Consider the following 16,496-nt stretch of genomic DNA (forward strand, 5'->3'; position numbering starts at 1 on the left):
AAAGTTGCTCGGGATTATACGCCCTTCTGGAATACGGATGGAATCTTATATTTATATATATATATATAGTCATTCCTGATCGAAGTTCAAGGAGTTTATGGAAAGTCTTATTGTTCAAAATCATATGATCAATTAAGATACCACAAATGGAGGAGTTTATCAAAACAATGCCTAACTTCGAGAAATAAGAAAGAATTCTTGAACAAGATAGTACTTATTCTCACGAACATCTCAAAGGAAGCAGTAGCAAGATAACAAAGGTCAGGAAAGCAGGTAAGTACAAATTTTTACAAAAATGCAAGTATTTAATTACAAGTCTTTTATGAATACATAATCATGCTTACTCAAAATTGCTTGTCAAGTTTTGGGCAATTCCTGATTAAGTCTGCGACGGTTTATGAATAGAGAAGAGGGTTCTCAAGATAGATAACCACCTTCCCTTAATTGTTGAATAACTCCTGTCACGGAATGATTTAAAGTCCCTATTATACGGTGGATATATTCATCATTAAACTTCGAAGACCTCAGATAGGCTAAACGCTTGTCCTCCCATCGGTCTTCCTCATGCTCCTTGTAACTCTGAAATTCGGCTTGTAGATTAGTATTTTCATCTTTGAAAATGTCTCTTTCCAATTTAAGTTGTTCTAGTTCTTTTTGGAGTGAGGATATCTCTGCATCCTGAGCCTTTCTTTGTTCTTTCTCTTGTAGAAGAGCAAATTCTTTTGATAATAAATCTTGAACCTGCTCAGAATGAAAAATATTGTGAAGCCTCTCTACTTTCTCTAAGACAATGTTTTTATGAGAAACATCTGAAATAGCTTTGTCCTTCAAAGTAGTTTCCACCTGGAGGCTGGAGTTTAACCGATTCACTTGTAACTCCAAGGTTTTCCTCTCAAGCTCTTTGTTTTCTAATAATTGGTGTCGATGCTGCAGTTTTTTCTTCAGAGCTTCCAATTGTTGATTCTGTAAGGCTATTTTTTCTCGTAATTGAGGGAGATCATTGTGGGAAGGAGGAAGAATAGCTTTCAAAGCTTCTATTTGGGCCCTTAATTTACTATTATCCCTTTCCATAGCAATGAGCAGTTGGTCTAAATGAATACTTAAGGCAAGGAACTAAACAAAATAATAATGCGGTTAGAGGAAGTGATAAGAAGTTAATAACATATAATTAAAAACACTTACAACAATAGCTTGACGACTGTGACTCCTCGTCATGCGACAAATCGAATCATGTAAGGGTTGGTGACGCCTCGTCGTGCGCCTCCAACATTTTCTTACCGTCGAAAAGCAAATCATAATCAAGGAAGTTCTGGAAAAAGTGGCCAGTTTACCAAGTGTAATAAAGAAAGATGGAAGAAGAAAAAGAAAAAAAAATAAAAACTCATGTCTAGTCAGTCGGTTGACACCTCCTTTGACTAGACTTGGAGGGAAGGCTAGTGATATGGGTTAGGTCTGGTGGATCCCCGGTAAAAAGGAGATAGTAGAGTTAAGATAGGCCAATATTGGTCAGGATAATACCTTAAGAAAGATAGACCAATATTGGTCGAGATAATACCATTAAGAAAGATAGACCAATATTGGTCGGGATAATACCTTAAGAAAGATAGGCCAATATTGGTCGGGATAATACCTTAACCAAGATAGGCCAATATTGGTCGGGATAAAGATAGACCAATATTGGTCGGGATAAAGATAGGCCAATATTGGTCGGGATAATACCTTAAGAAAGATAAGTCAATATTGGTCAGGATAATACCTTAAGCAAGATAGACCAATATTGGTCGGGATAAAGATAAGTCAATATTAATCGGGATAAAAATAGGCCAATATTGGTCGGGATAAAGATAGGCCAATATTGGTCGGGATAAAGATATGCCAATATTGGTCGGGATAAAGATAGACCAATATTGGTCGGGATAATACCTTAAGAAAGATATGCCAATATTGGTTAGGATAATACCTTAAGCAAGATAGGCCAATATTGATCGGGATAAAGATAGGCCAATATTGGTCGGGATAAATATAGGCCAATATTGGTCAGGATAAAGATAGGCCAATATTGGTCAGGATAATACCTTAAGCAAGATAGGCCAATAATGGTCGGGATAAAGATAGACCAATATTAGTCGGGATAATAACTTAAGAAAGATAGGCCAATATTGGTCAGGATAATACCTTAAGCAAGATAGGCCAATATTGGTCGGGATAAAGATAGGCCAATATTGGTCGGGATAAAGATAGGTCAATATTGGTCGGGATAAAGATAGGCCAATATTGGTCGGGATAAAGATAGGTCAATATTGGTCGGGATAATACCTTAAGAAAAATAGGCCAATATTGGTCGGGATAATACCTCAAGAAAGATAGGCTAATATTGGTCGGGATAAAGATAGGCCAATATTGGTCGGGATAAAGATAGGCCAATATTGGTCGGGATGATACCTTAAAAAAGATAGGCTAATATCGGTCGGGTTTACACGTCTAAGATAACAAAACCAGGATTGTTCAAGGTGATATACCTGAACCCAGTCTAATACTAATTGGGTATACATTATCGCCCGGATATAAGAAGAAGGCTCTATAAAAGTTATAGTATGCTATTGAATGATTAGTTGAATGATAGTAATAAACCGACCGGACCTAGTCTAGGCTTAACTTCAGCCGATACAAGGCACTGCATCATGTTGGGTTGTCTATAGCATAATAAGGACAGGGTAAACAAGTAAGGGTGACAAATATACTTCGATATAATTTATAAGACAGAGTAGGGGCAAATATTTCAGGAATATTCATAAATTGTTTATTGACGATATCTGTGGTGTGTGATTACATAGCAGGTTTGCTAAAAATGGCGGGAAGAATGCTTCTAGACTCTTCTGCAGGTACTAAATAACAAAGAGGGTACATCTGGGGTACGAAAAAGATTACTTAAAAGATACTTCTCCACAAGTACATAGCTGAGGTCATCTCATAACAAACTCTAACAAACCGGGGTCCACTTCATGACTATGGAGGTTATATGAAGTGGTATAAAAAGGGGAATCCTCTCCGGTGGCCAGTTAAGTTCACATCATTGTGCACATTCATAACCCTATTTTTCCGACTACTGTTCATCTTCTTCTTCATTCTTCCACATCGAGAGAGATCACTGACTTGAGCGTCGGAGGGCCTAGCTAGGGATTTCCACCCCGGTCTTAGGTCACTAACGATAGTGTTGGTTGGTCTCTTGTGTGCAGGAAGTCTTGGAAGCTTCGGATTTGGGTTTCTTCTCTTCAGATTTGGATTTCTTCTTCGTCATCGGATCTTCGTGCGAGGAGGACTTTCGGTGACTCTATTTTTCCCGATCCGCTTTGGGTTTCTCGGATCTGTATTCTGCGGACATTATTCTTCATCGGCGCGGTGGGTTTCTTTCTTCCGGATCTCCATCTTATTCAGCTTCTCAGACAGGATCAATCGTATTTTCAGTATAATTAGTATTTTTTGTTGAAGATCTACTCTTTGTGTGTTTTTCTATTAACAAGAGTTGCTTTTGGAGCTCGTAGATGATTCTAAGAACAAACGAAGAAAAAGGGGCTTGGCCGTGTGGAATCCACACAGCTGTGCCACTTATTAGAGGTGGAGAAGACCCAGGCGTGTGATCCCACACGACCGTGCCATGAAATAGAGAAGAGAACCCCGGCCGTGTGGATCCACATAGTCGTGTGGGATTTCCAGAGAGAAAGAAGAGTATGATTGTGTGATTCCACACGATCGTGTCACCTGACCAGAGGCCAAGTAGAGCCTGACCATGTGGCTGCCACATGGTCGTGGCATGGGTCATGCCAGGCCTGTGCCTAGCACTATTTAAAGGGGTTTCTTCCCCTTTCCAAAGGGAGGGAGGTTCTCTCCTTTGGGAGATTTATTTTGGTCCCAATCTATACTTTCTCTGCTCTCTGTTCGATGATTTGAATCCATTTCCATTGTCTCATCGACTCCGAAAGCAAAAGGATTGTATCCGAAGATCACTCAATGCATCAGATAAGCTTCTTCTCCCTTCTTCTTCTAGTTTGGGTTTTCATTCTTTTAATTCTAATGTCTTTGGATTCTTTCCTCTGTGTCATAGAGTAGATATATTATTCTAGGATTAAGGGAGTAATTGTGATGTAAATTGATATAAGAACTCATGGATTTATCAATTTTCTATCTATATGACATTTCTATACCTTGTATCTACTTGATCTTATGTGTATGTATTATGTTTGAACTTAATTCATATATTTAATTGAATGTTTGTGTAGAATTATCAATCCCATAGAGGGAGTGCCCTAGATTGTATGACCCAGGTGTCCTAGTGACAAGGATATCCCATTTCTGGACGTCTAGAGCATTAACTTGAAAGGAAAAGTAATTCTCCGTAAGGAAATAGGGAATTGGACGTAATTGTTATTTCTATCTCTATAATTATTGTATGTTGATGTGTTCTTGTGATTTATGATTGAGGAGCCCAGTGATAGGGGTATCCCGTTACCGGACTTCATAAGAATAACTTCCACTTGATACCATAGGATTGGGATCAACATAGCATTCCGGTTCGACCTCCGTGGGGAAGAGTCGGTAATGAATTTAACTTCCTACAAGTGCTTAGGAATAGAGGGTAGGCAATAGGTGATCCATGATACACTGATTAATATCATAATGAAACTGAGCTTCTAAAACATCTCCAAAACCAAGGTCCTCAACACTTTCCCTCTCTTCCTCTTTCTTAATTTTACTTCTCTTTACTTAGTGTGCGACTCTCAGCCATTGATAGCTTAGCTAATTTGCCATGAATAATCACTAGTATTTATAACTAGTTCTCATGGAATCGATAATATTTTATTAATTAATGACACCAGTGTAGGATCGAAAAGAATTTAGATATCTCCATAATTGCATGATATTGTCTGCTTTGGGCCTAAGCCCTCATGGTTTTGCTCTTGGGCTCTACCCAAAAGGCCTCATTCCAATGGAGACATTTTTTCTCTTATAAACGCATGATCTTTCCCATGTGTTTTCAATATGGGACTATGTTTGCAACCTTGCAACCCCAACAATCCCCCCTCAAACAAAGGATCAGAGGCTTCCCACGTCCGATCCTCGACCCACCCGGTCTTCCTGCCCCTCGTTCCACCCGACTTACTAGGACTTCTTGCCTGGTGTCTGGTCCTCTTGATCAGAACATAGGAGCCCCCACTTTCTTTGTTTGAGGTTAATATTGTACCCACATGGCTCAATCAGACCATAGCTCTTGTGCACAGTTGGCGATTAAACCTTCTGGTAGTCCAGACTCTGATACCAATTGTAGGATTGAAAAGAATTTAGATATCTCCACAATAGCATGATATTGTCCACTTTGGGCCTAGGCCATCATGGCTTTGATCTTGGACTCTCCCCAAAAGGACTCATACCAATGGAGATATCTTTCTCTTATAAACCCATGATCTTTCCCATATGTTTTCAATGTGGGATTATGTTTGCAACCTTGCAATCCCAACAATCCCTCCCTTAAACAAAGGACCACAGGCTTCCCACGTTCGATTCTCGACCCACCAGGTCTTCCTGCCCCTCGGTCCACCCAACCTACTAGGACTTCCTTGCCTAGTCGCAACTAGGACTTTCTGCCTGATGTCTGGTCCTCTTGATCCGAACATAAGAGCCCCCACTTTTTTTGTTCGAGGTCAATATTGTACCCACATGGCTTAATTAGACCATAGCTCTTGTGCACAGTTGACGATTAAAGCTTCTGGCAATCCGGGCTCTAATACCAATTGTAGGATTGAAAAGAATTTAGATATCTCCACAATTACATGATATTGTACACTTTGGGTCTAAGCCCTCATGATTTTGCTCTTGGGCTCTATCCAAAAGGTCTCATTCCAATGGAGATATTTTTTCTCTTATAAACCCATGATCTTTCCCATGTGTTTTCAATGTGGGACTATGTTTGCAACCTTGCAACCCCAACAATCAGTGCACTTGCGGGCTAGCACATTAAGTTTATGGCGATGCTGTCGGGGACTGCGCTTATAACATTAGTTGATAATCACTTACGTTAGTCTAAGTTTGTTTTCTTTTTTATATTATAAATATTTCTACAATTCTATTTCTGTAGATATATCTTGCATTTACTTCTATTTCTGCAATTTCCCTTTTGCAGTTTAAATTTTGTATTTTGAATTTCCAACACTTTGATTCTTACTTCTAAAATTGAAAATCCTATTTCTTTCTACCGATAGATTCTTCAATAGGAATTCTTGTAACCTTGTTCTTGCATGTGAAGATTGAATCTTACAGGGGATTTATTACCACTTGATCCTAAGATAAATACAACATTCTAAAGAAGAAGAAATCTACAGAGATAATAAGAAGAACAAGAAATTTCTCAAATGGCGAACAAGCCTCTTAAATATTACGTAACACCTTATGCACTTGGGCTTCAATCTAGCATTACCAGACCACCAATTGAAGCCAATAATTTTGAGATTAAGCCTGCGATGATCATGATGGTTTAGTAAAATTAATTTGGAGGCAGACCACATGAAGACCCAAACCAATACTTAGAAGTCTTTTATGAAATATGTAGTATGATGAAAATGAATGGAGTTCTAGCGGAAGCAATAAGATTAATGCTATTTAGGTTTTCTCTAAGGGATAGAGCCAAGTAATGACTCACTTCTTTGCCCGCCGATAGTATCACATCATGGGAATAGTGCGAACAAGTATTCTTGGACAAATTTTATCCTCCAACCAAAATCACACACATGCATAATTTGATTTCTAATTTTAGACAAGCTGACTTAGAATCTCTATATGAAGCTTGGGATAGATTCAAGAATATGTTCAAACTTTGCCCCCATCATGGGTTGGAAAAATAGTTAGTCATTCACACATTTTATAATGTCATTAATTATCATACAAAACTGTCCCTAGACTTTGCAGCGGAAGGGGCGCTAATGAACAAAGGGTTAGATGAAGTCGAGGAAATTATCGAGAGTGTGACACTAAATCATCACCAATTGGCATCAGAATGAAGCGGAGGCTTTTCCCCTGAAAATCCAATAAAGTCATCGGGTAAATTTGATGTGGATGCACTTACACTTATGTCAGCAAAAGTTGATGCATTATCAAAGAAGCTCAAGTCAATAGGGACCGGTTCGGTGAATGTCATTGTAGGAATCTGTGATTCTTGTAGTAGTACAGAGTATGCATAATAAGTTTGCCTCCATTTCTTCTCAGATTGAACAATTTGAGCAATATTACACCATAGCAAGCTTCAATCCAAGGTAAAATAATCCATACTCAAACACATACAATCCGAGTTGTCGGAACCACTCAAATTTTTCTTACAAGAACAATCAAGATCATGGTCAACCCATTAATCAAAGACAAGCTACCAACTGGGACAACAATAAAGCTATCAACAACAATAACCACAACAACAAGGCTATCAACTATCCCGATTAGAGAAGTTACTTGAAGAAGTCCATGCAGCTCAAATGGAAATAAAAAATGATATCAAGCAGCTTACTCAAAGAATGGACAATACTGAAAATCATCAAAAGTTCAAGATAGCCAAATTACCCAGGTAGCCTCATCTTTTTCTAGAGCACTAGGAGTATTTCCAGGCAAGCCTATTGTGAATCTAGTTGAACACTACAATAGAATTGAACTTCAAAGTAGATGGACCTTAGGAGATCCCCAAGTGACTACTTCTAAAGGGATTGACACTCAAGGAGAGCTCTCTCCTCGCTCACCCAACAAAGTTGAAACTCAAGATGATAAGGAGAGTACCAAGAAGGTTGAAGAGTTTCCACTATCTAAAATTTAGAATCGACCAATCCCTTTCCCTCAAAGACTTTCCATTATTAAGAAAGATGAAGAGTTTGGCAGATTTTTTTGAAAAGGTCAAAGAGCTTTGCATTAAGGTTCCTCTAATTGATGCTCTTCACCAAATGCCAAAGTGCGCCAAATTTTTGAAGGAGATCATGTCCAATCGAAGGAAGAAAGAAGAGTTCGAGGTTGTGACATTAACGGGGGAGTGCAACGCTCTATTCATGAACACCGTTCCCCCAAAGCTTCAAGATCTAGGAGGTTTTTCAATTCCCTACATTATAGGAATTGCATTTATAGATAAAGATTTTTATTATTTGGGGGCGAGTGTTAGCCTCATTACATATTTATTTGTAATAAGTGAGGCCTAAAAACTTTAAACTTACTACCATGGTACTATAGCTAATTGATCATTCATGCAGGTACTCTATGGGTATCGTCAAAGACGTGCCAGTATAGGTGATTGGTTGTATTATACCCACTAACTTTATTGTCTAGACATGGAGGAGGATCCCAAAATCTCAATTATCTTGAGAAGACCCTTCCTTGCTACGGCCGAAACTATTATTGATATTAAAAACTATAAGTTATCTCTGATAATAGGTAAAGGTTAAAATTTAATTCATCTAAATCTCCTAACTATGTCTCTTTTTTCTAAGCAATTACAGCAGGGCAGACACCTATGAAACTAAGGAATAGAACTTTCATCATTATGAGAGGTCGCCGGATGTAGTACATAATCCGACAAGAATTAGGAGAAGACCCTCAATTAAAAATGAAAAATACATCTAGCCTACTAGGGCAAGAATGTAGGAAAAATCTAAAGCATCAACCTTAGGAGGGGAAGCCATGCCTTAAAGGGTATAATCCTTATCAACGGAGCCGGGGGTCAAGCTAAAGACCCAAAATAAATACTTCTTTAGAGGTAACACAAGGGGTTCTTTTCTTTTTAATTAAATTTCCAATTTTATTTCTAGTTTTTCTTAGCCATTTTTAATTTTGCTTTCAGGTTTCGTGTAGCTTCCACAAGTTGGCCATAATCATCTCATGAGCGTACATGTACCGACAAAGTTAAAATGGATAAAAATCAGCCCTTACACAACTGAAAGTGTCGGTCGTGTGACCTGACACAGCTCTGTGAAGCAAGTCGAGAGGGAAAGAGACTAGTGTTGGTGCAAGTTGCACCTACGATCTAACTCAGGTTTTGATGAATGATAAAGTAAGTTAAATTAGGTTTGTTATTATCTAACGATGTAACTAAGTGTACAGGAGAAGTCCAAATAGGTTGACGGGATGACCAGATATCTGACAAGAAATCCTGCTAGGTCGACGAGCTGATCGGATAGCTGGTACAAAGTCCAGATAGGTCGACGGGCAGACCGAATATCTAGCATGAAGTCTAGCTAGGTCAACAAGCACACCGAATAGCTGGCACGAAGTCCAGACATATCAATGGGCTGACCGGATGTCTGTCAAAGAAGTAAGTTTAGGTAAGTCACTGGAGGGGAGTGACTTGGTGAGGACGTGTTTCCCGTTTGAGGGAACAGTAGGAGTCGATCCAACTTAGATCTATTTAAGAAATCTAAATTGAGATCTTGACTAGATTCTGGTCTTAAGGAGATAGAATCTAATTACTACTCTACTTATTATATATTGTGCTAACTTTGTTTTGTAGGATAGTATAACTTTTATTTGTCTCGGACTAACTTTTTCTTTCAGAAAAATAGTTTGCTAGAAATAGGAGGTTCGGGCGCCCAAAAGGGATCCAGGCGCCCGGAGTAGTCCGGGTGCTCGGAACTGGTTCAGGCGCCCGGAATGCCCAAGGCTTATTTGTTCGCTAGCTTAGAGCGCGCTGATTGGTTGGTCAACGTCACAATCCTGGTGCCTGGAAGGGATCCAGGCGCCCGGAACTGCTTATAGTATTAGCCTTCCACTAGAAGTACAAAACACAACATTCTTTTCTGATGACTTTCTTGCGCGCTACTCCAAAGACATTCCTGCGACTCTACGACGCAACTCCGACAACCGAGTGACGTTGCTCCAACGACCGAGCAACATAACTCCGTTGACAGAGTGCCGCGACTCCAACAACTGAAAGCACAGCCTTCCAGATCTCTAAAGTTGCTGGTATCCTTGTTTATATTTGCACTTAAATTATAGATCCATTGTATTCCTCTTGTAAAGATTTACGAATTGTTAGTGGATTGCCCAACGAAAGCACTCGACGAGTGCGGGTCTTGGAGTAGGAGTCGATGAAGGCTCCAAACCAATTAAAACTTGGTTTGTTAGCATTGTTTTCATTTTTCTCTTCTGCTGCGCACTTTAATTCTGTCTCGAATTTCGACGATCGCTATTCACCCCCCTAGCGTTCCTTTCAATCCAACAAGTGGTATCAGAGTAGGTACCAGTCTGATTTGGTGCAACCACCAATTAAGCAAAGGGGGTGAAAATTTTGTTTTCTCATTTTTCAATTTTAAGTTTTTTCGACATAATCCAAATTGGTACCATTACCTCTTTGGAATTTTTTTTCCTAGCAAACCAATATGAATTGGTGCAACACCGATTCAGTTTTAATATTTTTATCCCACACTGCTAATCCAAGACCAAAAGTCTTGGGACCATCTCTGTTTGTTTTATTGTGTGCAAGAGCAATGACCCAAAATGAGGGATACAACACTATCCATCCTCCCCTTTTCAATGGAGATGACTTTCGATACTGGAAGAAGCGAACGGAGGTCTATCTGAACACCGACTTTGACTAGTGGTTCAGCGTCACCAGAAGTTACAAGGCTCCCGTCGACAACTCTGGAAATCCAATGGACCCAGAACATTGGAATCCAGAAATGAAAAAGAAAGCCTATATCAACTTCAAAGCTCTCAACACACTACAATACGGGCAAACGAAGGAAGAGATGAACCGCGTGGCCCCACATGAAAATGCGAAAGAACTGTGGGACAAGCTCATCGAATTGCACGAGGGAACCAGTGACGCGAAGGTAACCAAAAGAGATCTTTACTTGAATAAATTATTTAATATAAAAATACAGGAAGGAGAATCTACGAGTCAACTCCACGCGAAGATAAAGTATATCCTCAATGGGCTCCACACCATCAACCACCAAATGGAGAACTATAACTTGATAAGGTACGCCCTAAACAAATTTCCTAGAAATGCCTATGGACATCCATCATGGATACTTACAAGATTTCAAAGAATCTTTCTAAATTAAAATTTGATGAATTATTTTGTGAACTCGAACTCGATAAGCATACTAACTCAAAATAGGTCGAGAAAGGTATTGTCCTTTTTGTAGGTTCCTCAAAGGAAAAATCAAGAACTAAATTTGAACCTGAAGGTGAGTCTGACCAAGACTCAAAAAATAAAGAATACCTGGTGAATTTGGTAAGCAAAATATTCACTAGGAGAAAGAAGAACTTCAGCAGAAATGACCTTCAAAAGATCAACTCTACAACCGACCCTAACAACAAAAATGTGACTTGCTTCAGATGTAACAAAAAGGGTCACTATAAGAACGAGTGCCCGAAGCTGAAGATCGACAAATCCAAGACAACCAAGAAGAAGGCATCAAGGCAATGTGGGATGAATCATCTTCAGATGAATCAGATGCCGAAGATCAGAAGCACTAAAGCTACCTCGCGCTGATGGCCCGTGAATCAGAATCGGAGGACGAATCAGAAGACGAGTCCGAACCTGAATCAAGCCACAAGTCCGTACTCGTTTCCAAAGGTTTCGATGAGATATATCTTAATTTAAGCAAGAAATTTTTTAAAATTATTGCATGCTTAAATAGAAAATTAACTAAAACTGAAATTCAAAATAAAATACTCCTTGAGGAAAATCAACACCTTAAGGAACAAATAAAAAATTCTAATTTAAATCAAGTTGTAAAACTTGAAGAGGAAAATTCAAGATTAAAAATTGAAATTAACAAACTTAAAGGACTGTTAGAAAATTTTACAACTAGATCCAAAAATTTGGATCTAATCCTTAAAAATTAAAAGGTTGTCAACAGCAAGGCAGAGGAGATCCAAGATCAAACAAGGAATGGAGATCACCAATCAATCAATACCTTAATCTTACCTTGCTGTCTCATTGTCGGAACCCCATTACTCTGAAGAGGAGGCGAATTTCGAAGCTAGGTAACGACATCAAGAACAGAGGAGGACCGAGGCTAGGGCTAGGACCCCCTTCTTGATCGAAGATCCGCTCACACGAAGCAACGATCTGAATGCAAAGCACCGACAATGGACCTAGGGCATGGTGCGGAACGAATCAAGAGAAGAAGAAGAAATCACCTATAGTGCTAGGGCACGAGTCGACGGAAATCCAGAGAAGAAGAAGATTTGGTTAAAGCTAGCTTACCTACGCCGGCGATCGAGCGGATCTGGATCGATCCAGTGTTGTCGGTAGCCGGCTAGAGGAGACGCAACGCTGTGATGCGGCCCGGAGAGAAAAATGTCGGCCGGATCTGAGCTCAGGCGACTTCCTCCTCAGGTGACACCAATGATCGTTGGAGCTGGAGCCTCGCTCCCGTCGGCGTCGCTCGTCCGCGAGAGAGGGAGAGAACGGAGAAGAGAAAGAAAGGGGAGATCGGGGAAAAGAGGAGGAAGCTCGGGTTCGGGATCGACGTTTTAAGGGAGGAATGAAATAAGAGAAGGAATATAATAATCCAACATTTCCTCTCTTAAACGGGTATCCCAAATAGGCCTAATCTGTGCCCATTAATTCGTCCCCTCAAAACCCGTCGTATGAGCTCTGAAAAATTTCCAGAAAATTTCTAAAAATTTCGAAAAAATTTTATAAGGCTATTTCTCCAATAACCCTATTTATTTAAATTTTTCGATATCTCACAACCCCTAAAGACCTACACCTCCCCTTTCTCTTTTGCAAAGGCCTTCACCAGGCTTTAATGCAAAAGAAATAAAATTTTAAATTTTCTTTTCCTCCTCTAGTTATTACGCCATTGCAAAACAACCGAGGTCGTCAATTCTATTATTTTTATTAACGATGTCTCGGTAAATCTTCTTTCCTTTCCTAATTTTTTTATTATTGTTTTAGTATTTTATGCTTAGTTGAGTTCTCTTTGATAAATTAGGAAACATTTTAGACTTGGTGTTGGACCTTCTACTGCTAGTACTGACCCTAGGTTTCCTACTGAGGAACTTAGGATTAGGTTTGCTACTACTATCTACATGTCTATATGGACTAGGTGTTTAGATAGATAGTTTTTTATGCGTTCATGCATTCTTGCTGCAATGGTCATTGACTACTACAACTTGCATTGTCTGGTTTACTGTACCAGTTCAGTTAACATAGGTTTATGTGCTGAACTATACGACAACCTAGTTAAAGTAGATGACCTTATATACACCACTAGGGTAGCTGGTACTGATATCATGCTATCCTCTACTGCCATCCATATCTTTCTAGCTTTACGTCCATTTGCATGCACTTTTTAGTGTTATTCCCCTAGGGGTCTACCATTTGGTATTCCTTACTCATACATTACACTTGATACGATTTACTCGTATTTTTTTGGGAAAGAATGAGTACCCACAGTTACCCTATTTAGATCAGTCTTCCTTAGAGTTCAGGACTATGCCCTTTATAGGGTCCTAGTGTTGGTTGCTACTCGGAAAACCTAATGGCTCCACTATACAAAAATTTTGTACGTGATCTGAACCTTTCCTAGCTACCATGCGTTCTTTTAAGTTAAATTTGTATCTCCTGCGGAACTTAACACGTTTGATTCCAAGTTTAACTTATATGTTCTTTTAGGTTTAGATTTGGATCTCCTGCGGAACTTAACACGTTTGATCCAAATCACCTAGGTTATAAATTCAATTAAATATTAGTTTCCAAAATTGGCTTCCAGTACTGCATGGCGAGGCACTTGGCCTTCTTGGATATGGGAGCAACCACCACCGACTAGACAAAGTCTTTTAAGGAAAGTTAATATTTAATTTCCTTATATAACTCTAGGTTAACCAAAAGGAACAATCAAATCATAAGGAAAAAAAGAAAAGAACACAACATCGAAATTAAATTCGAAAAACAAGAATCGAATGCCTCTTGTATTTGGTATTTATACAAAGAAAAATTAACTAGTATGATGCGGAAATTAAATACTAGTTATACCTCTTCCTTGTATGCTAAAAACCTCGAGATCTTCTGCCGTATCCCTCGCCTCCTCTTGGACGTCGTGTGGGCGACGATCCTCCAAGACGAACACCACCCGGAAAGCTTCTCCTCCTTCTCTAGAATTCGGTCACCACCACCACAAAGGAGCAAAAGAGCGCAAAGGGAAAAGAGGGAGAGGGGTCGGCCACTTGATGATCTCCAACAACACAATATCAATTGTTATGTTATTCAAGGCCTCCCCTTCCCCCCTTTTTATATTATTTTCCCAACGGAAAATTATGGAAAGAGTTTTATAAAAAATTAGACTCATTCCTATTTCCTATTTTTTTCTTTTTCTTTCCTTTTAATTAATCAATCCTAGATTGATTTATTAATTAAATAACTATTTGTTGATGTTTAATTATTTGACCGACCCCTTGCTTGGGCACCAAGCAAGGTGACCGGCCACTTATTAAAAGGAAAAGAAAAGAAAATTTTTTTATAAAATTTTAAAAGAAGAAAACTTCTAATAAAATTTTACAAACTCTTTTTTTTTCTAATGTGGATATTAAAAGGAAAGTTTTAAAATTTAAAACAAAGTTTTAAAATTTAAAACATCTCTAATAATATTTCTTTTTAAAAGAAAGTTTTATTAATTTTACAACTCTCTTTTAAAACCTTGTGGCCTAATTTAAATTAGGAAAATTTTATAAATTTTTAAAATCTCTATATTTACAAATTGTAAATATCTGAGGAAATTTAAAAATTCAAAAACAACCTTCCTAATTTAAATATTGCGGTCGGCCCCCTTGCCCAAGGCAAGGGCCGGCCATTTCTAGAGAATATGTGGCCGGCCATTGCTTGTTCACCAAGCAATGAACCGGCCCCTTCTTGGACACCAAGATAGGCTTTTCTTTGGATGGACTTGAGGCTTTATTGAGGCTACAACAGGGACCTAGAGGAGAAATTGGTTTTGGCCTTCCAATGAGCTTGAGTATCCCGTGCTCGCCCCGAACACACAACTCAAGTTCATCGATAATAACTCATTCCACTAGAGAGTTATTACCGCACTACCGCACCAATCCCAAATTACATTATGGGCTCCTTCTTATCATGAGTGTGTTAGTCTCCCTGTGTTTAAGATTACGAATGTCCACTAATTAAGTGAGTTACTGACAACTCATTTAATTAATATCTAGCTCCAAGAGTAGTACCACTCAACTTTATTGTCATGTTGGACTAGGTCCACCTGCAGGGTTTAACATGGCAATCCTTATGAGCTCCTCTTAGGGACATTCTCAACCTAGATAACTAGGACACAGATTCCTTCTATAATCAACAACACATACTATAAGTAATATCATTTCCCAACTTATCGGGCATATTGATTTATCGAGCTAAACCTCACCCTTTGATAAGTCAAAGAAATAAATATTAAATATACATGCTTATTATTATATTAGGATTAAGAGCACACACTTCCATAATACCTAAGGTCTAGTTCTTTTACTAAGTCAGTACAAAAAGAACTTACCTAAATGATCCTACTCAATACACTTAAAGTGTATCAGTGTAATTTATTAGTCAAGATAAACTAATACTTAATTACACTACGTCTATTCTGATGGTTTGTTCCTTTCCATCTTAGTCGTGAGCAACTGTTTATAATTTATAGAGAACTGACAACATGATCTTCTAAGTGTGACTCCACACTCCATGTTATCTACTATATAAATTAATTGAATAATTACATCTAACAAATAAATGTAAACATTTGACCAATGTGATTCTTTATTTCAAAATAAATGTGTACAAAAGCTAAACTTTTAAGTATTCACTCCAACAATCTCCCACTTATACTAAAAGTCTAAGCTGCCACATCTGTTGCCATACATCTAATTCCCATCCCCTCCACATGTCGATCAAAAGCTTTCGCCGGAAGGGCCTTAGTGAAAGGATCTGCTAGGTTATCTGCTGACGCTATCTTGGCGACGACAACTTCTCCTCACTTGACGATGTCTCGTATTAGGTGGTACTTGCGCTCTATATGTTTACTTGCCTTATGGGCTCGTGGTTCCTTCGAGTTTGCAACTGTACCGCTATTATCACAATAAATTGTAATGATTTTGGGCAAACCAGGAATCACATCTAAGTCCATTAGAAAGTTCCTAAGCCATGCTCTATCTTTAGCCGCCTCAGAGGCTGCTACATACTCAGCTTCCATGGTTGAGTCCGAAACGCATTTCTGCTTAACACTCCTCCATGCAATGGCTCCTCCTCCTAAAGTAAACACATAGCCTGATGTAGACTTACTATTGTCCCTATCTGATTGGAAATCTGAATCTGTGTAACCCACAGGGAGCAAATCGTCTGCTTGGTAAACTAGCATATAATCTCTAGTCCTTCTCAGGTACTTTAATATATGCTTTACCACAGTCCAATGTCCTTAACCAGGGTTACTCTGATATCTGCTAACCATGCCCACAGCAAAACAGATATCAGGTCT

General features: G+C 38.8%; 1 non-coding gene across 1 annotated transcript; it reads right to left on the bottom strand.

Annotated features, from left to right (window-relative positions):
• Positions 1-6,773: 6,773 nt before the first annotated feature.
• Positions 6,774-6,883, bottom strand: LOC122025859. The gene has a single exon (XR_006123883.1). It is a non-coding gene; the product is annotated as a small nucleolar RNA R71 (small nucleolar RNA).
• Positions 6,884-16,496: the final 9,613 nt, after the last annotated feature.

The sequence above is a fragment of the Zingiber officinale genome, chromosome 9B (genome assembly GCF_018446385.1).
Source record: "Zingiber officinale cultivar Zhangliang chromosome 9B, Zo_v1.1, whole genome shotgun sequence".
NCBI classification, from domain to species: Eukaryota; Viridiplantae; Streptophyta; class Magnoliopsida; order Zingiberales; family Zingiberaceae; genus Zingiber; species Zingiber officinale.